We start from the raw sequence: 7,500 nt of genomic DNA on the forward strand, positions 1-7,500 counted from the left end.
GTATCAGTTCAGTAACATGGACTACATGGTAGATGGGAGGATACATATTGACAGTATCAGTTCAGTAACATGGACTACATGGTGGATGGGAGGATGCATATTGACAGTATCATGGACTACATGGTAGATGGGAGGATACATATTGACAGTATCAGTTCAGTAACATGGACTACATGGTAGATGGGAGGATACATATTGACAGTATCAGTTCAGTAACATGGACTACATGGTAGATGGGAGGATACATATTGACAGTATCAGTTCAGTATCATGGACTACATGGTGGATGGGAGGATGCATATTGACAGTATCATGGACTACATGGTAGATGGGAGGATACATATTGACAGTATCAGTTCAGTATCATGGACTACATGGTAGATGGGAGGATACATATTGACAGTATCATGGACTACATGGTGGATGGGAGGATACATATTGACAGTATCATGGACTACATGGTGGATGGGAGGATACATATTGACAGTATCAATTCAGTAACATGGACTACATGGTAGATGGGAGGATACATATTGACAGTATCATGGACTACATGGTGGATGGGAGGATACATATTGACAGTATCAGTTCAGTATCATGGACTACATGGTGGATGGGAGGATACATATTGGCAGTATCATGGACTACATGGTGGATGGGAGGATACATATTGACAGTATCATGGACTACATGGTAGATGGGAGGATACATATTGACAGTATCAGTTCAGTAACATGGACTACATGGTAGATGGGAGGATACATATTGACAGTATCAGTTCAGTAACATGGACTACATGGTGGATGGGAGGATGCATATTGACAGTATCATGGACTACATGGTAGATGGGAGGATACATATTGACAGTATCAGTTCAGTAACATGGACTACATGGTAGATGGGAGGATACATATTGACAGTATCAGTTCAGTAACATGGACTACATGGTGGATGGGAGGATGCATATTGACAGTATCATGGACTACATGGTAGATGGGAGGATACATATTGACAGTATCAGTTCAGTAACATGGACTACATGGTAGATGGGAGGATACATATTGACAGTATCAGTTCAGTAACATGGACTACATGGTAGATGGGAGGATACATATTGACAGTATCATGGACTACATGGTGGATGGGAGGATACATATTGACAGTATCAGTTCAGTAACATGGACTACATGGTAGATGGGAGGATACATATTGACAGTATCAGTTCAGTAACATGGACTACATGGTGGATGGGAGGATGCATATTGACAGTATCATGGACTACATCGTGGATGGGAGGATACATATTAACAGTATCATGGACTACATGGTGGATGGGAGGATACATATTGACAGTATCAGTTCAGTAACATGGACTACATGGTAGATGGGAGGATACATATTGACAGTATCAGTTCAGTAACATGGACTACATGGTGGATGGGAGGATGCATATTGACAGTATCATGGACTACATCGTGGATGGGAGGATACATATTGACAGTATCATGGACTACGTGGTGGATGGGAGGATACATATTGACAGTATCAGTTCAGTATCATGGACTACATGGTAGATGGGAGGATACATATTGACAGTATCATGGACTACATGGTGGATGGGAGGATACATATTGACAGTATCAGTTCAGTATCATGGACTACATGGTGGATGGGAGGATACATATTGACAGTATCATGGACTACATGGTGGATGGGAGGATACATATTGACAGTATCATGGACTACATGGTGGATGGGAGGATACATATTGACAGTATCAGTTCAGTAACATGGACTACATGGTAGATGGGAGGATACATATTGACAGTATCAGTTCAGTATCATGGACTACATGGTGGATGGGAGGATACATATTGACAGTATCATGGACTACATGGTAGATGGGAGGATACATATTGACAGTATCAGTTCAGTATCATGGACTACATGGTGGATGGGAGGATACATATTGACAGTATCAGTTCAGTATCATGGACTACATGGTGGATGGGAGGATACATATTGACAGTATCATGGACTACATGGTGGATGGGAGGATACATATTGACAGTATCATGGACTACATGGTGGATGGGAGGATACATATTGACAGTATCAGTTCAGTAACATGGACTACATGGTGGATGGGAGGATACATATTGACAGTATCAGTTCAGTATCATGGACTACATGGTGGATGGGAGGATACATATTGACAGTATCATGGACTACATGGTGGATGGGAGGATACATATTGACAGTATCATGGACTACATGGTGGATGGGAGGATACATATTGACAGTATCATGGACTACATGGTGGATGGGAGGATACATATTGACAGTATCAGTTCAGTATCATGGACTACATGGTGGATGGGAGGATACATATTGACAGTATCATGGACTACATGGTGGATGGGAGGATACATATTGACAGTATCAGTTCAGTATCATGGACTACATGGTGGATGGGAGGATACATATTGACAGTATCATGGACTACATGGTGGATGGGAGGATACATATTGACAGTATCATGGACTACATGGTAGATGGGAGGATACATATTGACAGTATCAGTTCAGTATCATGGACTACATGGTGGATGGGAGGATACATATTGACAGTATCATGGACTACATGGTGGATGGGAGGATACATATTGACAGTATCATGGACTACATGGTAGATGGGAGGATACATATTGACAGTATCAGTTCAGTAACTTGGACTACATGGTGGATGGGAGGATGCATATTGACAGTATCATGGACTACATCGTGGATGGGAGGATACATATTGACAGTATCATGGACTACATGGTGGATGGGAGGATACATATTGACAGTATCAGTTCAGTATCATGGACTACATGGTAGATGGGAGGATACATATTGACAGTATCATGGACTACATGGTGGATGGGAGGATACATATTGACAGTATCAGTTCAGTATCATGGACTACATGGTGGATGGGAGGATACATATTGACAGTATCATGGACTACATGGTGGATGGGAGGATACATATTGACAGTATCATGGACTACATGGTGGATGGGAGGATACATATTGACAGTATCAGTTCAGTAACATGGACTACATGGTAGATGGGAGGATACATATTGACAGTATCAGTTCAGTATCATGGACTACATGGTGGATGGGAGGATACATATTGACAGTATCATGGACTACATGGTAGATGGGAGGATACATATTGACAGTATCAGTTCAGTATCATGGACTACATGGTGGATGGGAGGATACATATTGACAGTATCAGTTCAGTATCATGGACTACATGGTGGATGGGAGGATACATATTGACAGTATCATGGACTACATGGTGGATGGGAGGATGCATATTGACAGTATCATGGACTACATCGTGGATGGGAGGATACATATTGACAGTATCATGGACTACATGGTGGATGGGAGGATACATATTGACAGTATCAGTTCAGTATCATGGACTACATGGTAGATGGGAGGATACATATTGACAGTATCATGGACTACATGGTGGATGGGAGGATACATATTGACAGTATCAGTTCAGTATCATGGACTACATGGTGGATGGGAGGATACATATTGACAGTATCATGGACTACATGGTGGATGGGAGGATACATATTGACAGTATCATGGACTACATGGTGGATGGGAGGATACATATTGACAGTATCAGTTCAGTAACATGGACTACATGGTAGATGGGAGGATACATATTGACAGTATCAGTTCAGTATCATGGACTACATGGTGGATGGGAGGATACATATTGACAGTATCAGTTCAGTATCATGGACTACATGGTGGATGGGAGGATACATATTGACAGTATCATGGACTACATGGTGGATGGGAGGATACATATTGACAGTATCAGTTCAGTATCATGGACTACATGGTGGATGGGAGGATACATATTGACAGTATCATGGACTACATGGTGGATGGGAGGATACATATTGACAGTATCATGGACTACATGGTGGATGGGAGGATACATATTGACAGTATCAGTTCAGTAACATGGACTACATGGTGGATGGGAGGATACATATTGACAGTATCAGTTCAGTATCATGGACTACATGGTGGATGGGAGGATACATATTGACAGTATCATGGACTACATGGTGGATGGGAGGATACATATTGACAGTATCATGGACTACATGGTGGATGGGAGGATACATATTGACAGTATCATGGACTACATGGTGGATGGGAGGATACATATTGACAGTATCAGTTCAGTATCATGGACTACATGGTGGATGGGAGGATACATATTGACAGTATCATGGACTACATGGTGGATGGGAGGATACATATTGACAGTATCAGTTCAGTATCATGGACTACATGGTGGATGGGAGGATACATATTGACAGTATCATGGACTACATGGTGGATGGGAGGATACATATTGACAGTATCATGGACTACATGGTAGATGGGAGGATACATATTGACAGTATCAGTTCAGTATCATGGACTACATGGTGGATGGGAGGATACATATTGACAGTATCAGTTCAGTATCATGGACTACATGGTGGATGGGAGGATACATATTGACAGTATCATGGACTACATGGTGGATGGGAGGATACATATTGACAGTATCATGGACCACATGGTAGATGGGAGGATACATATTGACAGTATCAGTTCAGTATCATGGACTACATGGTGGATGGGAGGATACATATTGACAGTATCAGTTCAGTATCATGGAGTACATGGTGGATGGGAGGATACATATTGACAGTATCAGTTCAGTATCATGGACTACATGGTGGATGGGAGGATACATATTGACAGTATCAGTTCAGTATCATGGACTACATGGTGGATGGGAGGATACATATTGACAGTATCATGGACTACATGGTAGATGGGAGGATACATATTGACAGTATCAGTTCAGTATCATGGACTACATGGTGGATGGGAGGATACATATTGACAGTAACATGGACTACATGGTGGATGGGAGGATACATATTGACAGTATCATGGACTACATGGTGGATGGGAGGATACATATTGACAGTATCAGTTCAGTATCATGGACTACATGGTGGATGGGAGGATACATATTGACAGTATCATGGACTACATGGTAGATGGGAGGATACATATTGACAGTAACATGGACTACATGGTGGATGGGAGGATACATATTGACAGTATCAGTTCAGTAACATGGACTACATGGTGGGTGGGAGGATACATATTGACAGTATCATGGACTACATGGTAGATGGGAGGATACATATTGACAGTATCAGTTCAGTAACATGGACTACATGGTGGGTGGGAGGATACATATTGACAGTATCATGGACTACATGGTAGATGGGAGGATACATATTGACAGTATCAGTTCAGTAACATGGACTACATGGTGGATGGGAGGATACATATTGACAGTATCAGTTCAGTATCATGGACTACATGGTGGATGGGAGGATACATATTGTCAGTAACATGGACTACATGGTGGATGGGAGGATACATATTGACAGTATCATGGACTACATGGTGGATGGGAGGATACATATTGACAGTATCATGGACTACATGGTAGATGGGAGGATACATCATCAAACCATTGTTGTCTTGGCCCCAATCACCGTTGGAGTCTGGGACCCTGAGATGGGCCGTTTTTAAGCATCATTGTTCTGTAAATCAAGGTTACTGACCCAACTCCGGCAGTCTCCTGTGAATAATGTGTGCCCCATTTTTTTTGCTTTGAGTGGTTTGCTATTATTCTGTAAATCAAGACATATGGCCTAAACTGGTTTTGAGATGACCATTTGTGTGGTGGCTGTGAAATGGCTTCTCAAAAGGTCAACTTGAACATAATGTCCTGATTTTACAGAACGATGGCAAACGCCTCTCTCTTCCCTCAACTGCTCTTTCTGCAGGTCCTAGACGGGTCTGGAAACGTCTTGCAGCGATGACTTTTCTTCTCTGTGGTGGTTTTACTCATCATCAGAAAAACGCTCCCTGCAGACCAGTAGATTCAACGTGCGAAGTCTGTAGATGGGAGTGTTTATGCGTCTGTACAGAACAACTAGCCAAAGCCTCATTAGATATCAGTCATCCACAGGAAGTCTGTAGACGAGAGTGTTTATGCGTCTGTACAGAACAACTGGCCAAAGCCTCATTAGATATCAGTCATCCACAGGAAGTCTGTAGACGGGAGTGTTTATGCGTCTGTACAGAACAACTAGCCAAAGCCTCATTAGATATCAGTCATCCACAGGAAGTCTGTAGACGGGAGTGTTTATGCGTCTGTACAGAACAACTGGCCAAAGCCTCATTAGATATCAGTCATCCACAGGAAGTCTGTAGACGGGAGTGTTTATGCGTCTGTACAGAACAACTAGCCAAAGCCTCATTAGAGATATCAGTCATCCACAGGAAGTCTGTAGACGGGAGTGTTTATGCGTCTGTAAAGAACAACTGGCCAAAGCCTCATTAGATATCAGTCATCCACAAGAAGTCTGTAGACGGGAGTGTTTATGCGTCTGTACAGAACAACTAGCCAAAGCCTCATTAGAGATATCAGTCATCCACTAGAAGTCAGTGAAAAGTTATAGTACGATGTTTGTTTTTTCTTGTGTTTTTGGGGGGATTTTGCACATCTGTAAACCATTTTCAGCAATGTTCAGCAAACCGAACAACTAAAACTACTTTGGTTCGCCGTCTCCTTTCTCGTCTGTTTTCTGGTGAGTTACTGACATCGTAAGGAAAGCTATACCTTACCTATGTCGGTAGGACCCCCCCATTTAGCCTACATGCACACAGTAGGATTTGGGAACGAGGAAGTACACCCACGCACGCCAATATGCACGTGCATAAAATTGCTTGAGTTTAACCAGATGGAATACAGAGTTGTGGCTGAAGTTGAGAATGACACAACATCATGTATATATCTACAGACCTGCATTACAATACTGAGAGCGTTGTCCTTTTATTAAAGGACATATTAGGGTGTTTTTGGAGCCTTTGTTGATGGGTTTTTTGGGACCCCCCACATACTACACAACGAGGATGAGGAAGTGATCTGTTTCCTATCTGGGTGTTTTTGAAGTCTTTGATGTTTATCAGAGCTCCCATACTACACAATGAGGATGAGGAAGTGATCTGTTTCCTATCTGGGTGTTTTTGAAGTCTTTGATGTTTATCAGAGCTCCCATACTACACAACGAGGATGAGGAAGTGATCTGTTTCCTATCTGGGTGTTTTTGAAGTCTTTGTTCGTGTTTGTATCAGAGCTCCCATACTACACAACGAGGATGAGGAAGTGATCTGCTCAGGTTTCTCAAAAACATGATTTGCTGGTCGGTGTAAGTTTCTCAAAAGCATGTGGAATCACACAACACGTGTCTGGGACCCTTCCTGTGAAATTCCACTTCCATAAATAAAATAGATTTAGTTGTAAAAAAAATACTTTCCTGTAAGTC

At 42.1% G+C, this 7,500-nt stretch overlaps 1 protein-coding gene across 8 annotated transcripts in view; it reads left to right on the forward strand.

Annotated features, from left to right (window-relative positions):
* Positions 1 to 7,500, forward strand: part of LOC110516202 (bromodomain-containing protein 4) — a 46,371-nt gene that overhangs the window by 32,187 nt on the left and 6,684 nt on the right. The gene's annotated exons all lie outside the window — the stretch shown is intronic.

Source organism: Oncorhynchus mykiss, chromosome 13, assembly GCF_057628025.1.
Source record: "Oncorhynchus mykiss isolate SJ-2025 chromosome 13, ASM5762802v1, whole genome shotgun sequence".
Lineage (NCBI taxonomy): Eukaryota > Metazoa > Chordata > Actinopteri > Salmoniformes > Salmonidae > Oncorhynchus > Oncorhynchus mykiss.